This window comes from Bos indicus, chromosome 10, assembly GCF_029378745.1.
Source record: "Bos indicus isolate NIAB-ARS_2022 breed Sahiwal x Tharparkar chromosome 10, NIAB-ARS_B.indTharparkar_mat_pri_1.0, whole genome shotgun sequence".
NCBI classification, from domain to species: Eukaryota; Metazoa; Chordata; class Mammalia; order Artiodactyla; family Bovidae; genus Bos; species Bos indicus.
In genome coordinates, this window is record NC_091769.1 from 12815638 (window position 1) to 12829158 (window position 13521).

General features: G+C 50.3%; 1 protein-coding gene and 1 non-coding gene across 11 annotated transcripts in view; one reads left to right on the forward strand and one right to left on the reverse strand.

Annotated features, from left to right (window-relative positions):
• Positions 1-13521, reverse strand: part of MEGF11 (multiple EGF like domains 11) — a 392757-nt gene that overhangs the window by 38303 nt on the left and 340933 nt on the right. The gene's annotated exons all lie outside the window — the stretch shown is intronic.
• Positions 12428-12534, forward strand: LOC139185481 (U6 spliceosomal RNA). Its single transcript, XR_011569066.1, has one exon. It is a non-coding gene; the product is annotated as a U6 spliceosomal RNA (small nuclear RNA).

Consider the following 13521-nt stretch of genomic DNA (forward strand, 5'->3'; position numbering starts at 1 on the left):
CTCCCAATGCAGGGGGCCCAGGTTCGATCTCTGGTCAGGGAACTAGATCCCACATGCCACAACTAAGATCCGATGCAGTCAAATAAATATATTTTTAAAGGTGGGACATTGGCAGCCTTGAATGTGAGGGAAGGGAATCTGGGCTCTCGGAGTCCCCAGGACATGTCTTCACTACTCAGGAACCCTCGTTGGGGATATCTGCTCTGGTGCACAGACTGGGATGCTGAATTCCCACCGTCTCCCCCCAAGGAGTGTCTCCAGCTAACTTCTCAGGTCTTGTGCTGAGGTTTACTGTGGGAATGCTGATGCATGGGCCAGGACACCAGAGCTCACCTGGGCCCCACTAGCTGTGTGACATTCGATAAGTTACTGCCCCTCTCTGAGCCTCACTTCCAGCATTTGTGAAATGATAGCCTTGAAGTAGGGGAACTCACTTCTCAACTATCAGGGTCCCAGGCAGTTGGCCTCATCCCCATTCAGGTCATAGAGAGATCTTATTTGGCCCTTGGTGAAGAGGCTCCTCTCTAGCCCTTCTCTCTGCTCCCACCTGCCCAGGCTGGGTCAGGGAGGAGAGACTGGCACCAGAAGGTTCCATGGTTCCCACTCCCAGGCCAGTCTTTGGCCGATCCTGACCAGCTGTAATCTACTAGTGCTCCCATTACCCAGAAAAATTCTAATTTCTCCAGGACTATAAATAGAAGGCAATGGCAACCCACTCCAGTACTCTTGCCTGGAGAATCCCATGGTCAGAGGAGCCTGGTGGGCTGCAGTCCATGGGGTCGCTAAGAGTCGGGCACGACTGAGCGACTTTACTTTCATGCATTGGAGAAGGAAATGGCAACCCACTCCAGTGTTCTTGCCTGGAGAATCCCAGGGATGAGGGAGCCTGGTGGGCTGCCGTCTACGGGGTCGCACAGAGTAGGACACGACTGAGTGACTTAGCAGCAGCAGCATAAATAGCCCATAAGAATATGTTTAAGCTCTGAGGGCCTTGGCCAGGGTGTAAACTGCATGCTTAGTTTATGATTTTCTCTGCATGAGTTTACTTTAAGAGGAAGGGGTTTCTCTCCTGGAATCGTCATTAGTGTCTCCAATCCCTGCTCTCTGAGGAGATTTCAAGGGGCTTGTGAGTCCAATTGTGGATCTGTTGGCGGGGCTGAGAGGACTGCCCACCCTGCCCTGCTCCAGGGGGCAAGATGCAGAGCACCCAGCTCAGAATATCTGTCCCCAGAAGGCTGCACCAGGTCCCATTTTCTCCCAGAGCAGCCTGTACAGGGCTATGGACAGTCAGCCTGGCTTTACAACGGCTCTGGGAAGTCACCAGGCAAGAAGACTTTCTGCTTCCCAGAGAAGGAAAGGGAGACAGAGCAGGGCAGGGGCTTATCTGGGGCCCCATGGTGTATCAGTGAGGGGTGAAGGAGGAAGAACCAGATCTTCCCCCAAAGGTGGCAGAGCCTGGGGGTTACAGAATGGACTCTAGTGCCATCCTGCTGCTACCACTGACTCACTGCCTGACCTTGAGCAATCTACTGAACCTCTTGGGGACTCAGTTCTTCCATCTGTCAAATTGGAATAATAATGTCCCTACTTCATAGTATTGTTAAGAGGATTAAAGTAGTTATTACATATGAAGCTATAGTTTTTCCAGTAGTTTCCACATGTACAGATGTGAGAGTTGGACCATAAAGAAGGCTGAGCACCAAAGTACTGATGCTTTCGAACTGTAGTGCTGGAGAAGACTCTTTGAGAGTCCCTTGGACTTCAAGGAGATCAAACCAGTTCATCCTAAAGGATATCAACCCTGAATGTTCATTGGAAGGACTGAAGCTGAAGCTCCAATAGTTGGCTACCTGAAGCAAAGAGCTATCTCACTGGGAAAGACCCTGATGCTGGGAGAGACTGAGGACAGGAGAAAGGGGCAACAGAAGGTGAGATGGTTGGATGGCATCACTGACTCAATGGACATGAGTTTGAGCAAGCTCTGGGAGATGGGGAAGGACAGGGAAGCCTGGCGTGCTGCAGTCCATGAGGCCGCAGAGTTGGGCATTATTGACTGAACAACAGCACGTGAAGCAGATCGAAGAGGGCCTGGCAGGCAGAAAGCACACTAAATGCTATCATTACTACAAAGAAATAGTATCTCTTATGAAACGAATACACGAAACCCTCTAAGGTTTCAGCAGAAGGCAGCTCTGGTAGAGGGCTCCATCTCTCACTCGAACAAATGCCGGCCCTGTGCAGGAGAGGAGAGCTGTTCACAGCGGGCACTTGACCTCACACCCCCAGTTTCAGCTTCCTGCCACCTCCTCCAGGCTGTCTTCCTGGTTCCCCTTACCACAGTTGAACAGGCCTGAACTTTTACCACAGTTCTGGGGGATGAAATGACCACTCACTGAGGGGCTACCATGTGCCCCACGCTGTTAGTGCCCAAAACTTCCCATTTGTTAGCTCCGAATGGCAAAACAACCCAAATGGGGAAGCGGGCAGTTTCTAAAGTACACGGTTCTGCCCTGAAGGAATGTGAGCCTGGTACAGCTCCCCCTCCTCCACCTCTTGGCCCTGATCCAACCAGGCTCAAACTCCTCAATAAGCACAAATACTAACAGGGAAACTTTTTACCACATTCCCTACTTTCTGTCCTCTGATCTACTGGGTCAGGCCTGGCATATAATTGATTGGCTGTCTCTGGTGATGGACATGCACAGCAAGCCAATAATCAACCTAACTTCTCAGGTTTAGACTAATAGCCCCACCTACCTCAAAGTATCCCCTGGCCAAGGTCTGGCGAGTCTCAGGGTGCCCACTGCCACACCCCGCCTCCAATAGGCCATTCTCTTACACATTCATCTCCCCATTTTGGGGCACGCTAACAGGCCTTAATCATGATGGCCTGTGTGGCACCCGAGCCTGCAGGGGTCATTATTTATGTCTATACATGCTTAGGCATTTCCCAGGTTTCCCAGGTGGCGCTAGTGATAAAGAACCCGCCTGCCAATGCAGGTTAGATGTAAGAGATACAGGTTCAATCCCTGGGTTGGGAAATCCCCTGGAGAAGTAAATTGCAACCCACTCCAGGATTCTTGCCTGGAAAATCCCATGGACAGAGGAGCCTGACAGGCTACAGTCCATGGGGTTGCACAGAGTCGGACACGACTGAAGCGACTTAGTATGCATGCATGCTTAGGCAGTCAGTGCACACACCTGTGAGTTTCTGTGTGTGTTTGTCTCTGGCGGTGTCTATTTATCCATCTGTGTGGATTTGGGTATAAAACTGTGAGTCCTTCCTCATACTTCCCTCCTGTGTGTTCCCTCCCCAGCCCACCTGTGCTGCCCTGGTAGGAACTGGGTGAACACACAGCCACCACCATCCTAGCACACTGGGGTGGCTCCTGGTTAGCTCTTAATGCCTGCGTCTGCCCTGGGTTGTGAGCTCAGGGAGCAGGACCTCACTGTACTCGCATCTAGATTCTCAGAGCTTGGGGTCCTTCTGGTATGTAATGGGCCCTTGATAACTGTTGTTTAATTGAAATGAGATGTCTGTGTGTACATGCTGGCTTCTACGCTGGACAGAACCAGAAGGACTGAGCAATCTCCATATGCTTTCTTTCTCATGCCAAGCAATTCAACAAATGTTTGCTGAGTGGGGGCTGATTCTGAGCCAGCCCTGGGAGTGGGCTCCAGGGACACACAGGAGCCTGTGACCTGGTCTCTGCCCTTGGGCAGCTCCCAGGCAGTGTCCACACAGGCACACTCATGCTTGCATCTGGATGCATTTATTTGCCCACTTATTTACTGGCTCCTCCAGTTAGACTAAGAAGCTTTGTGATAAGAGGGATCTTATCTGCCTTGGCTGCCCCAGGATTCCGAGCTCAGTCCCTGGCATGGAGTGGAAGTATTCTATAAATACTGTTGGACAGATGAGTGAGGGGCCCTGGTTCTGTGGCTCCCATCACACACAGGAAGCAGACTGTTGCCTGGTCTAAGGAAAAGTCCCGTGCTGCCACACCAACTCTGGGCCTCCCTGGGGGCTCTTGTGCAAATGGAAAGCCGGGCCAGATCCCGGTCTGTGGTTTCATGTCCCACTCTGCCACCTCCTGCCCAAACCCTCCCCGGCCAGGCTGAGGGTCAGACATACAGTCAGAAAGTTACCCTGCTGGCCTCGAGTGCACCCACTCAGGAAGACTAGACCCTCCGAGCTGAATAGGATCTTAGAGATGATCAGATTCATCGCCATCATGAGAAAGAGACTGAAAGTCAGAATCGGCCCATGAGGCAGAGCTGGGATTTATCTACCACATCTTCCCCAGCCCAGTGCCTGGCCCAGACCAGCCTTGAATCCACATCTGTTGATCTTTTCACCTTCTGGAAAAAAGGACAGGACAAGAACCCAAGAAAGTAGGGGGGGTTGCATTTGGCATCTCACACGCTTCACATAGCCTAGCACTTTTGCTCACTCCCAGCCAGGAGTACCTTAAGGCCTTTATTCAAGTTGTTCACCAAAATCTCCATCCAGAATTTCTATACACCTTACTGCCGGAGGGGCTTCCCTGGTGGTTCGGACGGTAAAGAATCCACCTGCAATGCAGGAGACCCAGGTTCGATCTCTTGGTCAGGAAGATCCCCTGGAGAAAGGAATGGCTACCCACTCCAGTATTCTTGCCTGGAGAATCCCATTAACAGAGGAGCCTGGTGGGCTACAGCCCATGGAGTCGCAGAGAGTCGGACACAACTGAGCAACTAAGCACATTTACTGCTGGAAAACAATCTTCTGTTCTGATTGACTCATGTTCACACTAGGTAACACACAGGTCTTGGTTTCTTTATTAATTACAGGCAGCTGTTGAAATCAGTCTCCCCAACTTTTCACCATCAAGAAGTCTTGTTGGTGTCCCCTGTCTGCAAAGCTCTCTCAATTTGAGAGACACTGCTGTCCCCACGCGCTGGTGTCCAAGGCCAGTCACGTACTGAACAGGTGCAATTTGGCCAGTGACCACATGCCGGCTGATGCTGGTGGCAGCATCCTGTCCACCAACCATGACCTAGAAATTCCTATGATGTCACCTACAACCAATCAGGGCTTCTGATTAACCTACGCTCACCTGGAAGATCACAGAGTTAATTTAATTCTAATTAACAGCAGAAGAAAAACCTTGGTGTTTTAGTGAGCTTCATCCTAGGTAATGGAAAATTGCCTGTAGGCTTTGTAAAATGTTCAGAATCGCTCCTGGCAACCTGCTGCAGCTTCTGTACGTGTCTAGTTGGGAACCAGTGGCTGGATCATCTCTAAGGACCCTGTAGCTCTGCCTCTCTGAGCATCTTCTTGCCTGCAGGAGGGGGTCTTAACCCGAAGAAGTGAGGAATGATGGGAATGCAGGCCCAGAGTAGGGAGCCCTCCTGGAATCTGAGAATCACACCAGCTGGGTGGCCACCAATGCTGCTAATGCACGGGCTGGGATTGGTCACATATCCTGCCTCTGCCCTGGGCTGTAAGCTCAGGGAGCCAGGATCTCATTATATTCACTTCTAGATTCTCAGTGGGGTGATAGCTCCTTGTACCAGAACTGGAAAAGATGTTGCAAATCACTTGGTTTGGCTGCCTTCTTTGACAGGTGAGGAAACTGAGGCCAAGGGAGGGAAAGCAACTTGCCCAAGGTCACACAGCCAACGCTGGGAGGGATGGCTTTGGAACTTGAATCTCCTGGCTCTTATGTCAGCACAGTATGCGAAGAGCCTAGATGTGGTAAAACTCTGGGGTAGCCTATGCTGCCCTTGCTCACTCCGATTGACGGCACGCTCACCACTTAAGCACAGAGCATCCAGAGGACATGGCCCTGACCTTGAGGGAAGGCCACCTGCCAAGCTGAGACACTTGCTCTTTCTCAACACCTGGAAGTTGATATTGTTACTTATCCCCATTACACTTGCAGAGCCCACTCCCAACACCCCTTCCCCCCGTCCAGGAAAGGGCAGCCCTCCACCTCCCAGAGGCAGGCTCCCAGGGTTCCAGCTCCTGTAGGGGGAAGCCTGCCTGTCCTGCTCAGTGTCTTCACTCCGCAAATGGAGGATGGATGAGAATTCTTCCTCCAATCCAAAGGCCTGTTCATTATAGATGCAGCCTAGGCTATTAACACCTTGAACTTGATTTGAAAGAGTGGCTGGCTGAACGGAAGCTCCGGAGCTGGTCCCACTGCAGAGTTGCAGATCTCCTCCCCGCCTTCCACCCGCTTCCTTGTGCAATGTGGCAGCAGGGGTCTGGACCCCAGTGGGTAATGAGTTATATGTTCTATTACATTTGTTTCAAATACTGTTTACTGAATTTTCTTCCCTGCAGTATGCTGCTTTGTAGTTCCGCCCTATTTGGGAAAATTCGTCAACAGCTGGGCGCCTTGTGTTGATCATCTCTTCTCCTTGCAATGGGCAGGAGGTTAATGAATACTTCTTGGAATGAAAGGAGGAGAAGGATGGAAAGTGGTTGACCCTCCCTCACACAAAAGGGGTAGGCAGTTGTGCAAGTTCACCTCAGGGTCCCTTCAACATGTTCTGTTGGTAGGAGGCAGTGTAAATGGAGTGAACTGGGTTCCCTAGGTCCAGGCCGAGGGGGTGGGCATGCTCTACAGGTCCATGGAGCTCAGCAGAGAGGACTCTGGGACAGGAAGGCAGGGAAGTCAGCTTGGCCCCCAGGTCTTCTTGCTAAAGGAGTAGGGATGGTTTAGGCAAGAAAGGGCCCTGGACCTGGCATCAGAGTATGTGGGTTTCCGTGAGGCAAAGACACTGGCTCACGGTGACCCAGCCTCATTTATTTACCCATTCAGTACTCAACCACCTTTGTGGCCATGCCATGTGGCATGCTGGATCTAGTTCCCTGACCAGGGATTGAACCCATGCGCCCTGCAGTGGAAGCCTAGAGTCCTAACCACTGGACTTGCAGGTAAGTCCTCTTAAACACTTGTTGAGCATCTACCATAGATCTGGTGTGGTGACAGGCCATGAACTCTCTAACCATCACACTAAATTAGATTCGACCTAAGGGGGGGCCCTTCCTGGAGGAGGGTATGGCTACCAACTCCAGGATTCTTACCTGGAGAATCCCATGGCCAGAGAAACCTGGGGGGCTACAGTCCATGAGGAGATGGACACGACTGGGTGACTAAGCACGCAGCGCAAGGGGGCCTTCAGCTCCCATGTTCTTTACCTTCCCGTCTTCCCACTTCAAGAGTAGGCTTCTGTTACCGGCTCCTTGGTGGCACTTATCACAGTTGTGATGAATTAAAATCAGCTCTCATTCTCCTAGAATTCTCATCCTCACATAAGTCCCATGAGTGTAAAGACTTGGTCTGTTTCTCAGCCCCGTGGCCCCAGTCCTGGCCTGGAACCTTGACCACAGCCAGCGCTCATTGCATAGGGATCAAATTCATTCACTCATTCAGGAAATGTTTTGGAAGCACTAGAACATGCCTGACACTGTGCTAGGCCAGAGGACACTGGGTGAGCAGAGCAGAGCAGAGCGTGTCCCTACTCTCATGGGGCTTCCCGGGTGGCGCTAGTGGTAAAGAACCCACCTGCCAATGCAGGAGATATAAGAGATGTGGGTTCGATCCCTGGGTCAGGAAGATACCCTGAAGGAGGGCATGGCAACCCCCTCCAGTATTCTTGCCTGGAGAATCCCTTGGACAGAGGAGCCTGGTGGGCTATGGTCCATAGTGTCGCAAAGAGTCGGACACGACTGAAGTGACTTGGCATGCATGCATATACTACTCTCATGGAGTTTATCCTTTAGTGGGGGAGCAGGGTGAGGCAGATGATGAGGCTGTGGCAGGAGAAGTTGCAGGCTAGGTCCCTCCCTACTTCCAGAAGTTCTGCAGTGGCCTCCCCAATCCTCTGGTTTCTCCTGTTTCCCTGTCTCCCATGCTCTTTCTAGAGCTTCAGGGTCACCCACCAGGCTGATTTGGTGCCCAATGTCACACCAATACCAGAAGCACTTCACTGTTTACAGTATTGGCCCCAAAGTTTGGCACCAGAGACCCGTTTAGTGGAAGACAATTTTTCCATGGATAGCAGGATGGGGTAGGGGGATGGTTCAGGCAGTAATGTAAGCAATGGGGAGCAGCCGCTAAAGCTTTACTCGATCAGCTCGAAGGCTCAGGCGGTGGGACTCCCAGGTGCGGAGACTCATGCGTGATTTTCCAGGGAGAAAGAGTGACACGAGGTCCAAAGGCAGAGAGAACAGCTTGGACTGAACACCAGCCACAGAGGCCCCTCCAGTGCAGAGCAAACCTCACTGGACCTAATTAGTGTGTAACTGATAAAGCAGCACTGACAGCCAGTGCACGCTGGGGAAGAGAAGCTCTGCATAAGGCATGCGGAGCGGAGAGTCAGAGAAATGAGAGGGGGAGGGGGATGGAGGTCTCTTGTCACACCCATTCCTGTTTCCCTGTGCCAAGCGGATGATGCAGAGGGCCTGTATGGCTGAGTTATTCTATCTGGCCCCCCAGGGGATAGTTGGAGAGAGGCTGAAGGTTAGGCCTGGAAACCCTGTATCTGTCCAACATGAGTAGGCTACCAGTGATCGGAGGCTGCTCTGTACAGTTGTTCAGGCTGTGCACTGCACAACCCTCAGGAGCCACTCAAATGGCAGTCACTACAGCTTGTGTATTTATTACATCAGTTTTTTGGCAGATGCCAATAGACTGTCTTGATAAAGGGGTGTTTCATTTTCTAATTTGCATAAATATGCTACATAACTGACCCCTCAGGTCTCCCTAGAGGAGCACAGACACCTCCTAACAGTTACCAAACAGATACCAAGACACTTCAGGAAGACTTGAGACACAGTGAATGTGACCAAAAGAGGATATTTAGAGTCAAGTTCAGCCTATGTTCACTTGCTGGCTGCAGAATCTGGGGTCCTCCTGGAGACTCAACTGGCAAAACCAAGTTTCTCTTCTCTCTGTTGATGCCTTTGTCCTATCTACAGCCCCTTCCTCTTCTCCAACTGTTCCCTCTCGTGAGCTCCAAGAAGGCATCACAGACTGATAAGAGCTTATTGAACACTCTTCAGAGGTATTTGTATCTTATCAGGGGGCTCTCAAATCTAAAATTCCTGGGAAAGCTCTTGCACAAAGGTATATGCATAGTGGGAAGACCTGAAGAAGGGGGAGCAGGGCCTCTGGTCCTTACCCCTGTCCACACCCCTTCACGCCTACAGACAGGACTGAGCCACCGGCTTAGGACAGACTGACCGATCCCCAGTGCCGGAGACAGGAGGAGGGAGACTCAGATTTTTAACCAACCCCTTGGTGCCAGCCTGTGCCAGGCACTAACAGGCTCGCATGGAAGGAATGACCTTCCTAGCGAGAGAACCATCCTAGAGAAAGGGAAAATTGGGCTAGAGAGGTCACTTGCTCTTAGTCATGCTGTGGGAAAGGAGCCAACTGACTCCACAGCCCAGTCTCTTTCCTCTAGACCTGGCCACCTTGCCTGCAAACAGGGCAGCAGTGTGACAGGGACTCCAGTGTCCTGAGGGCCTACCATATGCCAGGCCCTGTCCTGGGTGCTTCTCTACAAATTTGTTGTTAAATGTATGCTGATGGCAGAGGCAAGAATGGCTACTAGGGGCTTATGGTGGGAACTCTTAGGGGGCATTTGTATCTTATGTTAGGAGGCTCCTGAAGTCCAAAAGCTTTCAACGCTTGGAACTGCCTGGTGGCCCATGATCCCAAAGCAGGGGTTCTGGGGATCAATCCCTGGTCAGGGAACTAGATCCCACACTCTGCAACTAATTGTTCACATGTCACAACTAAGACCAGTGCAGCCTAATAAATAAATATTAAAAAAATAAATCAGAAGCCTTCAAGGCTTGATGGAACCAAGCTAAGGTGGAATAACAGGTAGTGGGAGTGAGAGTCAGACTGGGGACTGTGCCAAGACCCATCATAGTATACACTGTTTGAAAGAGAGAAAGCTGGTTACAGGGATGCTGCTGCTGCTGATGCCTGGGGATGCTCACAACATCACACACAGGCCTCAGCTCTTAGTTAAGAGAAAGGAGCTTCCTACGACAGCCTCCCTTTCCTGTTCCTGCTCTCCGAGGACTGAGCCTTGTCAAGCACTCTGGCACTTCCTAAGGGCCTGGGGGTGGGGGTGATTCTGGCCACACAGGATCAGGTCATCTCTTACTGGCCTTCTGGGCCTGACTTCCTCCGTGGACGGAGCCAGGCAAAGTCCCCGCAAAGTCGGCCGGAATCTTCGGGACCTCCTGGACAAACACTGACAGCATATGGCCCCAGTTGCTCTGCGTTAGGTTTCATGATTTCCTTAGTGGTTTTAAAAAAGTGCCAAAAACCATTGCCTCTAAACTGCTGGGAAATCCCATGCTGGTGGGGAGAGGGGTCTTCATGAGCATGTAGAGTGTGTGAACACAACGTGGAGGGGGCAGAGACACAGGATGCGACTGTGGCAGGGGAGGGGTGTGGCGGGCTGCCTCCCTGTAACACTCAGGTGTTCTGTAGGCTGTTCTCGGTAAGCCTGCGTGTACGTGTGCCCTGTTGTTGTTCAGCTGCTCAGTCGTGTCCGACTCATTGTGACCCCGTGGACTGCAGCACGCCAGGCTTCCCTGTTCTTCACCACCTCCTAGAGTTTGCTCAGACTCATGTCCATTGAGTCAGTGATGCCAACCAGCCATCTCATCCTCTGTCATCCCCTTCTCCTCCTGCCTTCAATCTTTTCCAGCATCAGGATCTTTCCAATGAGTCAGCTCTTTGCATCAGGTGGCCAAAGTGCTGGAGCTTCAGCTTCATCAATCCTTCCAATGAATATTCAGGGTTGATTTCCTTTAGGAATGACTGGTTTGATCTCCTTTCTATCCAAGGGACTCTTAGGAGTCTTTCCAACACCACAGTTCAAAGGCATCAGTTCTTCAGTGCTCCACCTTTTTTACTGTCCAGCTCTCACATCCATACATGACCACTGGAAAAACCATAGCCTTGACTAGATGGACCTTTGTAGGCAAAGTGATGTCTCTGCTTTTTAATATGCTACCTAGGTTTGCCATTCCTTTTCTTCCAAGGAGCAGGCGTCTTTTAATTTCAAGGCTGCGGTCACCATCCACAGTGATTTTGTTGCCCAAGAAAATAAAGTCTCTCACTGTTTCCATTGTTTCCCCATCTATTTGCCATGAAGTAATGGGACCGGATGCCATGATCTTCATTTCTTGAATTTTGAGTTTTAAGCCCGCTTTTTCACTCTCTTCTTTCACCTTCATCAAAAGGCTCTTTAATTCCTCTTCACTTTCTGCCATAAGAGTGGTGCATATGTGTGTGCACATAGTGAGTTTATGCAAACACATAAACTCCTGATATATGTGGTGTAAATAATACTCGTGGGCCCTATGCATGTCAATTGTACAGATGTTTTGCCTGTGTGGAAGAGCAGGTTACGGATGGGATATTTGGCTTATTGTACCAGCGTCTTGGTTTGAATGGCAGCTTATAGACTCCCCACTCCACAATTGCATGGTCTATGCAGTGTGTGACTCCGGTGGAGTGTGTCCTGTGTCAGCGGCATGACAGCTGTGAGGTAAGCTTAGCACCTGATGCAGGACATTTGGGCTGATCCTGGTCGTAAAGCCTCAAGGGGGATTTGATCACAGTGGCCTGGAGAATGGTGTGCACAGCATGGACACGCTGGGCTCACACTGTAGGCTTGAGTATATGGGGTGTGTGTGCATGCGTACTGCAGAACCCAGCTCCTCTGAGGTGGTGGCTGGGAGGTGTGGGCCCGGGGCAGTGGCCTACAGAGCCACAGGCTGACTATATTGACAGTGATAATGTCCCAAGTGGGAACCAGATTATGGGGACAGAGGGTCCTACAGGGACTGATGGAGGTGTTTACTAGGGTCCAAGCAGAATGTGGCACATTCATGACTCATGGGGTGCTTCTAAAGGACCTGGGATATCATTCAAAGAGATTTACTGACCATTCTCTGTGCAGGCCTGGGAGTGAATCTGGGTTAGGAGGCTGGCAGGATGGGGAAAGGAAGGAATCAGCAGACCTGCCCCAGCAGCTGTCTAGTAGAGAGGACAGACTCATCCACAGTATGCCCCGAGAGTGGGTGTGCCGGTGTCCTGTGGGAAGGTAGTGTCCCACAGGAAGAAAGCAAGCAGGCTTTATGAGGGGATGGCAACTGAGCTGGACACAGGCAGAATTCAGCCAGAAGGATAGAGAGCAAGGGCGTTCCAGGGAAAGGCCAGGCTGAAAAGAGGCATAGAGGAGACACGGTACGTGGGAGGGTGGGCGGGGCTCTAGGGTAAGGCAATCCATTTGGATTTCCCGGAGCTCCAAGCCTGAAGGGTAGCAGCAGCACAGGAGCCTGAAGGTTAGACTGTCCCAGCTAGGAAGGCTTCAAACTTTACCCTCAAGACAAAGGCAGGAGCTAGCTTCAGCAGCGCATGCATTGGAATTGGAATGATACACAGAGGATTAGCATGGCCCCCACACAAAGATGACACACAGATCTGGGAAGTGGTCGTATTTTTCTATACATAGAAAACCCAAAGACAACACACAAAAACTACTGGAACCAGTAAATGAACACAGCAAGGTAGCAGGATACAAGATTAACATGTAGAAATCAATTGCATTTCTTCACACTCACAATAAAGTATTGGAAAGGAAATGTAAACAATCCCTCTTAAAACTGCATCAAAAATACTTAGAAATAAACCCGCAAACAGAGTCATCAGTACCATCTTTCTAGATTCCGCATGCATGCGTTAATTGCTGGGCAGCAATGGAGATGCTGATATTGACAACAGACTTGTGGTCACGGTGGGGGAAGGAGAGAGTGCGGCAACTTGAGTGAATGGCATGGAGACATATGCGTTACCATATGTAAAACAGACAGCATGGGAGAATTTTCTGTATAAAACAGGGGAGCTTGACCCAGTGTTCTGTGACAACCTAGAGGGGTGGGACAGACAGGGAGATGGGAGGGGGATTCAGGAGGGAGGGGACACATGTACATCTGTGCTTGATTCGTGTTGATGGGTGCCAGAGGCCAACACAATACTGTGGAGCAACTGCCCTCTAATAACTGTATTTTGTTCTATACTTCTCCATATTATACACTTATAATCTTTGATAACTAAGACAAGAAATAAACCTTACCAAGGTGAAAGGCTTGTATGCTGAGAACTACAAAACATTAATAAAAGAAACTGAAGATGATTCAAAGAAATGGAAAGATAGCCCACACTCTTGGACTGGAAGAATTAATATTGTTTAAATGGCCACACTACCCAAGGCAATCTGCAGATTTGATGCGATCCCCATCAAATTTTTGTGACTTTTTTTTAAAAACAGAACTAGAACAAATAGTCCTAAAATTTATATGGAACCATAAAAGATGCAGAATTGCAAAGCAATCCTGAGGAAAAAGAACAAAGCAAGAAGCATAACTCTCCCAGACTTCAGACAATACTACAAAGCTACAATAATCAAAACAGTGTGGTCTTGGCACAAAAA